This window comes from Cryptomeria japonica, chromosome 6, assembly GCF_030272615.1.
Source record: "Cryptomeria japonica chromosome 6, Sugi_1.0, whole genome shotgun sequence".
NCBI lineage: Eukaryota > Viridiplantae > Streptophyta > Pinopsida > Cupressales > Cupressaceae > Cryptomeria > Cryptomeria japonica.
Genome location: NC_081410.1, coordinates 503296929 through 503310312, shown reverse-complemented (window position 1 = coordinate 503310312; position 13384 = coordinate 503296929).

The window sequence follows — 13384 nt, the reverse complement described above, 5'->3', positions numbered from 1 at the left end:
GTTAAAGATTAAAAACACATTGCTAGATGTGATTTGGTTAAGGGATTTCCCTTAGATCTATTAGGATCTTCACCTTCTTAGAAGTGACCTTGTTAAAGGATTTCAAACACTCAATTAGAATGTCACCTTGCTAGAGGGTTTTACAAATAAGACTGTTAAGAACACTCGGTTAAGAGATTTTCTGTCACTTCACAAAATAACAGTAATAAAAATCTATCTGCAACTTCACATCTAAAATGCTAAAGCAGATTCTTATTTTCTCAATACAATATAGGACTCATCTTGTCCATTTTCTAGGCTCTATACTCTGTTATATAGAACAGGTCTTCAAGCTTCAGTGCTCGGTAATCACTATGTAGCATCCCTGTGCATACACTTGCCTACACACATTGTTTATCAACAGATCCCTATTTATAAACAATTTGCCAACCGCTTAATCTCCTTGATCACATTTCCCATGATTAGTCATAGCCATCAGATCTTCAAACTTTGTCCAGGTTCAATGTATTCACCGATCTAAAAACCTGTTACCCTACCTTGGAACTTGCATACATTTCTTGGAACTTGTGCTAGGGTATTGCGGTTCAATCTAAGCTGTAGATCTTCCTGTCGATTTTCCTTTGCCATAGATTCTTTAACAAACTTCATTCACGACATACCAATCATTTAATCATAGCCAGCTCATCAGCTTCCTTCATTAAATAATCCTTTTATTCATTCAATGCATTTTGTTATCACTCGGTTGCAACTTGGTAAATACTAAACTTCACTCGGTAGACATTTCACCTTCATTAACCGATATCGATAACCTTAGGGTTTATCGACTAGGTTCCTTGCTCGGTAACATAGCATAGTATTAACCTTACAATCAATAACATATTTATGATATCAAAATAATATAAACATCATGATCTCATCATTGTCTAACTCGGTAATAGTTGCCCATTGAATAACTTGTTTCTCCCCTTATTCATCATATTCTTTATGTGTCTTTTACCGACATCTTTATATTCATCAAATCATACTTCTTAAGATATGGCAACATCATAATGAATTAGAAAATCAATTTCTTGACATCAATGACAAAATAATAATATTAAGACAGTAAAACATCCTTGATCAGTTTTATCCATGATCATCAACAACCTTCTCAATATCCTTATTGAAATGCCAACAACATATAATTGTAGAGAGAAATGAGTTAGTGGGCATGTAGTGCCATGAATTTAGTATTATCAATGATAGGAGGCAAATGCATAGTTAAAACATGCATTAAAACAACAGGATATGCATCTAAAGATTCCATCTCTTGTAGACGTGGAGAAGTAAGAAGAAGTTAAACATAGACTTAGGAAATAGACTCCTAATAATAACAAATCGCCAAGCCTTTGAATGGGGAGAAAACGTAGGAAATATTAGGATAAATAGAGGTAGGAGATATGAAAGAGGGAGATTCATTCGCAAGCAAGGAAGGATAATAGACTCAGGAGGAGAAGAATAGAATAGAGGAGAAGAATAGAATAGAAGAGAGGTATAGAGAGGATAGTTTTAAAGTATCGAAGAGAGATAGAGATAAATTTGAGATAGAGTTAGGAATAGATTGGAGATAGGTTCGCAAGCAAGGTGTGTTATTGTTTGGCAGAAGAATGTCGAGGTCTTGCAAACCAGTCAAGCTCACAAGAGGTCAAAATTCCTTTTAGTTTCGGGTTATTATTTATGGAAGTTTTGGTTATAAGTTATGATTATTAATATGATCTTTCTTATATTATTGTTTATTGAAAGGTATAATTAATCGTTTAGAATAGATAAATGAAAATTCATGCTTGTGTATCAGAACCTAGGTTTTAGGACTATTATGTTGCAATAAAACCCTGAGTGGTGTCATTTAGAATCAATCCACCACTAAGAGAGATAGCCCGAAAGTAGGAAATAGGGTAGATGACAACCCTATATATAGACCATTGAGTTGGAAGAGAAGGGAGAGGTGAGAGGCAATGAAGGATTAGAGAATGGAATGAAGAAGAGAAGGTAGGAAAATATATAGAGGAAGATAGCAAATAGCAAGTTGGAGCAAAGAGAAATAAAGAAAAAGAGAGTAAGATAGAGGAGAGCAAGAACGTAAAAGAGTGACAAGAGATTAGGGAGAATGGAATAGTGGATATTTTGATGTGTTTACGATCAAGTTGTAAAAGATCAATGATGATCATCTCCGATTTAGTGTTGAACTTAGGGGTTACTCTCTTGAATGAGTTTTAATTACTTTATTATTATCAGAGAAATTCTCAAAATATAGAAAGGGTAAGGACTCGGAATAGAGGTCTCGTGAGATAGAAGAGCGCTGAGGTGGAAAGTATTGGAACCCGGATGTATTGCAGATAGTTTGAAGTTATCAAGGATCGTAATAGCTATGGATTGCGTTTCTTGAGGTAGGCTCAAATCTAGTATGTTTTGTTGAAAGGATTTAAGAGATTAAGAAGGTTCTAGATTTATATTTATGAAATATTATAATGGAAGAGTTAGAGTCACAATATCAATCAATTTATAATTGTTTAAATTACTATCATGCAAGTATAGATGCATTAATGATATATTTCATGAAAGTTGGTAGATTAAACTTAGTGAAACTCTTAGAAAATTAGATCACCCAATCCTTTAGAAACAGAGTCAGAGGATAGAGAGAGAAACTCTGAAATTGAACTACAAAAAAGATGAAACATTAGGTTTGTGACTTATTAAATAGTGTATTAATATAGTTGTAATTCTTATTTTTTGGAAGTCTTAATTTGAAAGCTATTTATGCATTTTGTTGTTTTAAGAAAAGATTGTCTATATTAGGATCTTGTGTAAATGGTGTTTTCAGTCAAGTTTAAATTCCATTGCAATTCTAGTTGATTTGTCATTGTGTCCTATGTTGTTATATTTCCTTGGTCAGGTGTTGATGTATAACCTTATTGATGTGAGCCATTGTGTGTTTTGTCCAAATGGTCAATCTTTGGTTAGTGATTGTCTATCCTTCACCTATGGTTTGTCAGATTAGGTATGGCTATTTGTTTCACCATAGAGTTCTCGTAGAGAGACCTTTCCTATAGTGTCCTATGAGAGAGAGTGGCTTTCGAGCAAGGGTCGTTCCCAAAGTGGATGATAGGATAACTCGTCGAAAGTTAGATAAAAAGTGATAACCTAATAATTGATTAGGGGGTGGTTAGAATAAATATTGATTAAGATAATGTGCCTCGTGCATAGGTGTAGTGCTTGTACAAGGCTCATATGTTATGAGAAGGCCTAGAATGGAAAACTTACCACCTTGTCTTCATGAAAGGATTGGTAGGGTCCGCATGAGACTTAGTTGGAGTTGGAAGCTGGGAGAGGTTACCAGGATAGAGAGCCGGGACCTAGGAGGTTGTACCATGGTATCCATCTTAAGCTATGCGATGACACTCTCTCCTTAGAGTCACTAGTGTTTGTGAGTTGAGTCACATGGATGTTTGCGGAGTCTTGTAGTCCTTTCATACTTGTCTTACTTTGCTTGCTTGATGGTTTTCTACTATCTCCTAGCATAGTGGGGTGGTTCCATTTCGGGATCACATGGTCGGGTGGTAGTGCCACTTCCCATCGGATGTTTTGGAATGTATCTTCAGGAAAGGAAGGGATTCGCTGGTGTTCTTTGTTTGTGTTCATATACTAGCTCATGTTCGTGATCATTGTTCAGTTGAGACCTTGTGGTCATTGTATCAAACTTTTATGTAACCTTGATTTTGTAACTTTGTAATCCGTGGTATTTGTGGTAACCATGTATTTATGGATATTGTAAAAGGGAATCATTGGAATGTTTGTTATTTCAGTTGCCTTAATCTTTTGTATAAATGATCTATGAGAAATGAATGCATTGGAGTACTTTGATTCTTTCATTATGGAATATGGATGTATGTGTAGTTTTTGTCTTAAGCATTTAATTTTCCTATTTAGATGAACAGTTGGATTAACCGTGGTGTAACATAATTTGCGAATTAATCTTCGTTGGTAACCCTTAGGAAATCATGTGTTAGTCTTCCGCTATGTTATTAGACGTGCAATGGTTATAATTAGTGCACTTGTTCTTTAAAAAAAAAAAATATTACACCCTTTTAGTTGCCTAGTTGTATTGTTTTCCTTTAGGGTTTCTAGCAAGGCATTACAAGTTTTGAGTTAATGCCCAGTCACACCTCCACCCTGCTGCCAGGCAACACCCTTTCATTCTATTATGCCTGACTTTGTTGCCCAATTTTTCATGCACTGGTTTGAGTTCTAGAGTTCTTTGTGTCCTGCTAGTCCTAGCCCCCATTCAAAGCCTATATGTTACCTATAAATTTTTTAACTTTTGGTAAGTCATGAACCTTTATTGATTTCCCTTCTTTTCCTCCTTGTCGCGACTTTTTTGAGTTTCTTAAACTCTGTTGTGGGGTTCTTAACTTTTAGAACTACTCGATCGCCTGCGTTTCTTAGGGGAGTCTGTAGGAAGTTGGCGCCATTAAGGAAGTTGGGCTTGTGGTTGTCTTTGAAAAAGTTTGATGGTTGTGAACTTGCTCGATCTTCTGATCCTTTGATATATTTTATGTTGTGTAAAGGTTAGGCCTCTCTGAAATTTTTAAGGGTACCTCCAATTTCAAAACAAGGGCACTCTTGATGATGTAATTTTAGGCTTATTCAGTACCTTATTGGGGTGGCAAGATGAGTGATGGTAAAGATAGGTCATGCTTGGGCATCGCTGAAATTAAATAAACCTATCAAGTCAAAAAGAATAACTGCCTCCTACCACTACTCTTTTGACCTCATCAGCTGTCACATCATGTATTGCTTCCAGGAAACTGTAGTGTCATAAAATGGCGACCCCTACAATTTTAACCACATTTTAGGTCCTCACCTATGCGATGACATCTTCTTCCCCAACCAAGACCTATTTATGCATTCTCACCCCTTTCACCCTTCCTCCTTCAAGACATGTGCCTTCTTTAGACCCTATTCAGGCCCCAAAATAGGGTAGGACAAGGGTGTGGCACTCCTGTTCCCACCCCTTAGGGTGGCCCTAAGTTAGTTTTGCCCAGTCTCCTATGCATAATTTGCCTTTGGGGTTTGTAATTCCTCTTTGTCGGCCTTTGGTGGTTGAAAATTAATCCTTGAATCATGTACAAAAGGGAATTCAATTCCCTCATTTAGAGGAGGATGAGAGGCATAAGGATAGGATACAAGATTTCAAGATCGTCATTAAGCATTCAAGCATTCAAGTCCTCTTCATTCATCCATTGGAGCAACGTTACAACATTCATTTGCAAGTATGTGTGTGCATTAGGATTTTGTCATGTTACATGCCATTTCACACAACACTTGTGGTTACATTCAAGAAGCAAAGCAATCATCATCAACAAGTTGCAGATCTACAAGGTAGACATTTCCATTGTTTACATTCAAGCACTTGCAATTACTTTCTTTCAAGGTTGATTCCTCAACTGAGGTTTGACTAAGGTAAACCCCTATCTACAACCATTCTCCCTCTCTTTTCTGTATGTAGGTTGTAGGTGCACAACTATAATTGTAGGTTTGGGCTTCATTTGTAGAGACGAAAGAACCCTTTTCGTTTCGCAAATTTTGTGGAGGACCATGTACATTGTCGCCATGGTCTCGATGAAGTTTCTTTAAATTTGCAGGACAGATCCATATCAGTCTAATTGGCTCAGATCCAAAATTACAGCATGATCCCAAACCAGTTTCTCCTCATTTCACGCAATCTCTCTCTTTGTTCCACATAGTCAACAAGTCAACTTTCTCATTTACAAAAGAGGGTAAATCACACTTCAACCCTTGCGATCCACTTGGAATTCACATCCTTGTTTCCCTTAGATTTGGATCTAGTGGATTCAAGCCCCTCTTTTGAATGGAAAGTCCCCCTAAGTGAAAATCATCCTAGTGGCTTCCTTTCTCTCTCCTACATGGGGAGTCACTAGGGATCCAATTTTCCACTTTACATTTTGGTGAACTCGACATCTTACTCATTAATTCTGATTTCTCATTATTAGATCAGATTAATTGCAATTTGAATTTCGAATTTTCATTTTCAAGTTTGATCTATTTGCAAATTTTAGAGGTTAATTGCATAAAAACCCTATTTTTTCATTTTGAGAAAATTAAGCTTGTAAGGTGCTAAATTTTAATTGCTTGTTTTAGATCTAGTTTCTATTTCAAAATTGCAATTTAAATCTATCTCTTTATTCTAAAAATTCAGTGGTTAAATCATAAAACCCTAATTTTTAAAGATTCTTCTATTTTCAACCTTTGACTACAAGTTTTACCAATCTAGACATCTCCAAATCAGCTGTTGTTTTGGATTCCACAATAATATCATAATACCTATCATCCCTAAAAAATTTGAAAAAACTTGGCCAGACTGTGTGCACTCCCGCCACAGTCCTCGACTTTTTTCCTGAAATTTTGGGAGACGAAATTGACTGTAATTTTCTGCTCAAATCCAGAAAATCAGTGTACTTTATCAATTTTAACACTCTCTAAGATCAAACACAAATTCAAAATTCATCAAATTCAAATCTTAAAATTTATTTTTATAAAAAGGTCCTAATTTTAGATCTACTTTTCCAACAAATTAAGATTTCACTTAAGAGACTTTTAATGGAAATTAATAAATTGGATTTACTTGCTCTTTCGCATGTAATTACATTGCTTTTTGCATATATTTACTACAATCATGTGTCGGATAAGAGTTTCTTTCATTTCCTGTTGCTTCTCTTTATTCATAGAACTTGGTCATATTGTGTTGTTAGGATTTCCAAAATATTTTCTTTTCAATTAGATCTTAAAGGTTTCATGTATCATTTATGTTGCATTATGGTGATGTTGTTAACAAAATACATTTCTTATGTTAATCACCTTAAAGCTTTTGTGGATCCTAAACCTAGAGATCCTAACCTTTGTACCTCTCCTAGGGTATCTGGTGTGGATAATATGATCTCTCTAAAAAAGAGCAAGCATCGGAAAGTAAAATGGATCCATCTTCTTCTTCTACATGTACCCTTGAGAAAGGGGGAAAATCCAAAACATCAACATTCTTACATCTTTAGATCCTCCTTATTCTCCTAAGACCTATCTTAAACATCAAAGTCTATGTAGGGAGGATGATGTCATGTATTTTATTCATGACCTTTCCCCTCACATATAAATAACTAAAAATGATCTTTTAGATGATGAAGATGTTCCTCCCCAATCTTCCAAAAAGGATAAGCTTGATAAAGGAAAAGAGATTGTCATTTCACATGATACTCCTCCTTCATCTACAAATCCTTTTCTGCCTCCTTACACATTAGATTTCAAAGAAATTCATGATCTTGTTCCTCCATCTAGTCAATTGCAACATTCTTATAATCATGCCTTTCATATAATTATAAAACAAGGTTTTAAAGGACAAGGAATTGAGAAATTTGAGCATGGAATTCATGTACCTATAAATCCTCCTACACAAACTACTACAAGAGGCCTAGGAAGTAGTGCCCCTCTTTCTATGGATGAGTTCCTTAGGCTTAAAAACAACAAATCAAGAGAGCCCGCAAGAATGCTTCTTCTTCAAAGTGTCCTTTTTGTTCATTTCATCAAACCCATGACCATAATGTTGATGATTGCCCTGATTTTCAAAAATCTATTAAAGATGGCATAGATAGTGGCAAAATTAGAATTGTGGATAATGAAACTTCTTCTTCTAACAAACCCTCTCCTTTATGTCAAGACGATATTTATCATCCTGACAGATTAGCTGCAAGAATCTATTGGAGATTGAAATATGACAAGAACATTTCCTTTCCTCCTCAAAATAAAAATAGAAATTTTAACCAAGTGAAAGGTATTGATTATTGCATTTTTCATGATTCATATTCACATTCTCTTGGAAAGTGTTATGCATTTAAGAAATTTGTTCAACTGCAATATGATCTTGCAGAGATTTGTCTCACAACAGATCTAGCTATATTTCTTGGTAAAAACATAGTACCTTACCACTTCTTTTCCCTTCATGTTTCTCTTCACCCTATGGCATAATTAGCCCATTTAATGGGGGCTCTTTATCATTAGTGGTGGTATTGTTTCACTCTAACATACTTTGGGGTAGCAACATGAAGTCCATTTTTCTTCTTCTTTCTATACATTTATCTCTATCTTTGTGCATTATTCATTATTAGATCTCTTTTCTTGCATAGGGTTATTCTTATGTGAGCATATAATTATTCTTTGGTTTTCCTCTTTTCTTGGAGAGGGGCATCTTTAATGAGTACTGCACTTATTCTCTTTCCTTCATTCTCTTGGAAATCTTACCTCTTCTATGGTTTTGATTATTCACAAGTATGATATGCCACTTAGTAGGGAATGATCTCTTGAGAAGTATGTATCCCTTCCTTGAAAGGATTTGTTCCACTAGGACAACATATCACTTGAAACTAATCACCATCAAAAATAAGTAATATTTCTCCTCATTCTCCTCACTTGGGGGGCAAGGATTTTCACTCCTTTCCCTTTCTTTCTTTCTCATGTATCATTATTTCTTTTAGGGCTACATTTTTCATATGTGATTATAATTTCTTACAATGGTATGCTTTTATGATTAACCCCCTTGGGGAATATATGATTCTTTTTCTCTCTTCTTTTTGAAGATTACCACTTCTTGAGACATGTATTTTATATTTACTAATGTCTTTTCTTGCATGTGCTCCTGTAAGCTCATTGCACATTTGCTTATGTTTAATCTCTCTCTAGTGGATTGTGTAAGCTCTTCTCATTGTCCCTTATCTTGGGGGGCAATGATACTTCTCTCTCTCTTTCTCTAGGGATCCACTTTTCCCTATTAAGTGGATGGTGTGAGTTATATTACTTGATGTCATTCCTTGTGCATAGTTGTTCGTTATTGGCTCAAGGATTATCTCTTATACAAGAGGGGTTAATCCTTGACTAGGACCTCTTTTACACTTGGTAATGTACATCTATTATAAATTCAACCATCCCTCTAGGGGCTAAATGTGAGTCATCCCTCATAAAGAATCCCTTTCACCTAGAAATAGGAGGAAGGATTGCATTCTTGTTCTAGAAGATGTTATATTTGTCTAAGACAACAACTCTTGGGGGTAGATGTCTTTTGAACAAAGATCTCTTCTCCTCCAAAGATCTCCTTCACACTTACGACAAGCTATCTCTTTTCAACTATCATATCCTTGCTTGAAGAGTATTCACTCACTTACTTGGATTTATGGAATTGTTGCATAGCGGATATCTTCTTTGTGATGAAGGTAGGTATCCTTGTTCTAGTTTCCTTAAGATATCAACATCAACCTATGTTGACATCTTAAGGGGGGGGGCACCCACACTGCTCCTTTGTACTATACTTATCTCATGCGTTGTATAGTGAGACATTCTTGGAACCAAAGGGTGGCCTCTTAGAGAAAGATGTCATCATTTTTCTTGTACAGTGAGACATTCTTGGGACCATAGGGAAGCCTCTTAGAGAAAGATGTCATCACTTTTTTCTTGTACAGTGGGTCATTCTCAGAACTAGAGCACAAACTCTTAGTTTGAGATGTCTTCACTTCTTCTTTTCTTGTACAGTGGGCCATTCTCAGAACCAGAGCATAGACTCTTAGAGAGAGATGATGCCACTTTTTCTCCTATGCATGGTGATTATTCTCAGAACCAAAGCACGGACTCTTAGAGCGAGATATCACACCTTTCTTGACACTTGTACTATACATTCTATGCAGGTTGTAGCATACTCAAGCATAGACTCCTATGAGGTGCTTCAAACCTCACTTGCACACACACACATGAGGTTGAGTGGAACTAACGATGTTCTCACTCTCTTCCTTTACATGGATCACCTAGAGAGGCTCTAGGGATTAGATTTTCCATGTCATTCTCTCCATGGATCACCTATTTTTTAGGGGTGAGACGTCCATGGTTTCTCTCCTTTTTGCCTTTCTTCTCATGGATTACCAAAGTGTGTATTCATGTTCTCCCTCTTCTTCCTCTCATGAACTCATAGTTTTACTATTGATGGTTCATGGATGATGTCAACTTTTCTCTTTTATGTGATCACTCATGTTTATGTGATTGCATTGGTCTTTGTGTCCTGATTAGTTGTTGAGAGATCTGAGTATCGAGGTCTCCTCGAATAGTTGGTTTGTCATCTTCTGTCTTGTTCCTTTTTTTTGTGTTCTCTTGCATATGTTGGCGTGAGTTGAGACCCTAAGATTGGGGGATTTTTTCTCCTCAATATTAGTGATGTCTTTTACTCCTTATGGTATTGCTCCACGTCCCTCATCTTTATCTTTCCTTTTCTTCTACTTTACCAATAGTATTAGTGTAGGCCATACTCCCGCTAAAGTGGGGGCTAAATGTAGTGTCATAAAATTGTGACCCCTACAATTTTAACCATATTCTAGGTCCTCACCTCAGCGGTGACATCTTCTTCCCCAACCAAGACCTATTTCTGCATTCTCACCCCTTCACCCTTCCTCCTTCAAGACCTGTCGCTACTTTAGACCCTGTCTGGGCCCCAAAATAGGGTAGGACAGGGGCGTGGCACCCCTATCCCCACCTTTTAGGGTGGACCTAAGTTAGGTCTGCCCAGTCTCCTATGCATAATTTTCCTTTGGGGTTTGTAATTCCTCTTTGTCGACCTTCGATGGTTGAAAATTTATCCCTGAAGCATGTATAAAAGGAGATTCAATTCCCTCATTTAGAGGAGGATGAGAGGCATAAGGATAGGATAAGAGATTTCAAGGTCGTCATTAAGCATTCAAGCATTCAAGTCCTTCATTCATCCATTGGAGAAACATTACAACATTCATTTGCAAGCATGCGTGTGCATTAGGGTGTATACACATAAAAATGGCTATGAGCGATTAAATAAATATTTTATATTTATTTAATCTATTCTTCTATTAAATAGTTAATTTGAAAAGATTAATTTATTTAATTAATTTCATGTCTTTCTATTAATTAATTTAATTGAAATATTTTATTAATTAATTAATTAATTCTTTTCCTCTAATTAATTAATTAAATATCTAATATTTAATTATTCCTTCAATTAATTAAATATCTAATATTTAATTATTCTTTCAATTAATTAAATATCTAATATTTAAATATTCCTCCAGTCAATTAAATATCTAATATTTAATGATTATTCTTCTATCCTATAGTCTCAAATATTAAATAATTTCTTAATCATTTAATTTCATTTTCCAACTCATCTTCCATCTTCAATTCATCTTTCCTTTGCCAACTCATCCATCATGTGGCTAAATTAATTCAACAAAATTAAAATAAATAAAGCATTTATTAGCCACTTATCTTCAACTTCCAAAATAAATGAAATATTGTGTACGTACACATATTTCTTAACCTTCTTCTATATTCTCTCGAACATCCCTAAATCTTAGGAAGGACTTGAGTCCACTTGTCCTCTCATGCTTAAATCTTCTCCAACCATCCCTAGATTCCCTCAGTCAGCAACCCAGTCAAGGTGAGATGAGTGACACTTGTCTTCTCCTTCCCCCTTTCTCTCAACCTTCACCTTTGCTCACAACCATCCAAATCTATAGATTTGATCATGACCGTTGATCTAGGCCACACCATCTTATCCTCTCAAAAGTCTATAAAAGTGGGAGTTTGAGTTGAGAAAGAGTTAGTCTTCAAGTGAGTTTTCAAGTTAACAATTTGAGAAAACTTATACATCCGTGAGTTTTAATCTTAAAGCAATTAGCAATTTAGCATTTCTTATTTAGCATAATCATGTATCTTTAAAATCATTTGCATTGCATATCATAGTATTAGTTAACTATCAGTTATTAGTCCATTCTTCATATGCCATCTTGGAAGCTATCAGTGCTTGTCTGAGAGCACATCATCTGCAACTAGGAACAGTGGAGTTAGGACACAATGAGACTTAAATCATGAAGGTAAAAATGATGTTTTTATTTTAATATTCATTTCATGTAGTTCAATTGGTTGAGTTTGGATTTTCTATAGCATTTCCTTTGTATTTTGTGAAACTAACATGTTGTAGGTAGTATTCTGATGATGAAATTCAAGTCGACACATTTTGGTGCCCACCATGGGGTTGGAGCCTCACATATATCTTTTTAATATCCTATCTAGTTCTCGCAAAAACAATTTTAACACATTTGTAATTCAGATTCACACCTATGTGAGTTCTGACAACGCTTTTATTTAGTAGGTTATCACATTTGACAATTAGGCTAGCACTTTTGTTTGCGAATCAACACATTTAATCCTCAAAGCAACGCTTTTGTCTCACAAGTTAATGCATGTGTCATTTTGGTTAGCACCTTTGTCAAAGAATTCTTGCTAATGCAGAGTAGCGCTTTTGTATCACAGGTTCATGCTTTTATCATCTAGGTTAGCGCTTTTGAGGTGAAAGACAATGCATTTGTTAGGATAGCGCTTTCATTTGCAACTAACAAACTTTTTCTGCAAGTTCGAATGTCCAAGAAATAATTTTTTTTAAACTACTAACATATCTATGTGCATGATTGTTTTAAAGAAAATTTGCATTTCCTCACATAGTTAATTAAGAGTTTTATTTTGGAAAGTAACACATCATATATTTCTCATTTAGCTTAACTAAGGGGATAAATTCACAGCATGCAACTTGCATTTTGAGTGACTTCTTTAAAGTAGTTGCACATAGATTTTAGAAGGCTAAAATAAACTTGTGTTTTCTGTGCTTGATGAAGTAGTAGGTAAGTATGTTCTCACCTCATATGGTGATCAGAAAACCAAACCTACTTTTTTTTATGTGTAACCTTTAGAGGGCCTTCCTTCTTGAGCTGCCTTGAGGGGGCCAGTGAGAGGGGAATGACCCAAAGTGGAAACGGGCTAATACCAAGTCTTTCTGATCCACTCTAAATAAATCATGTTTGTGACAAAAGTCACAAGCAACATGTGTTGATAAGTTCATACCGATACTATGTTTCCCCATAAACCCTATGGAGTGTAACCTCTATAGGCTGGGAACCTTCATACCACCACATGTATTAGTTGCCAAAATCCTTCTAATTGTTGGCACAGGAGGTCGGACCTTTGAAGTGGCTCACACACATACAATTCTTAGTAGAGATATAGAGTTTGTCATGGGGAGTTTTCATGGAAACCAGTGCTTAATTGCCCCAGAGAAGTGAGTGCCGAGGGTGGAGCCAGTGGGGTCAAGCATCTAAATGTCCATTTTGAATAGCGTAGCCTTAGGGGAAACCCCATGTGAGACTCAACAATTATTGTCTCAGCTTGCCATAAGATTTGTATTGTCTAGTGTTATTTTTTTTCAAACATTGTGTCTTCT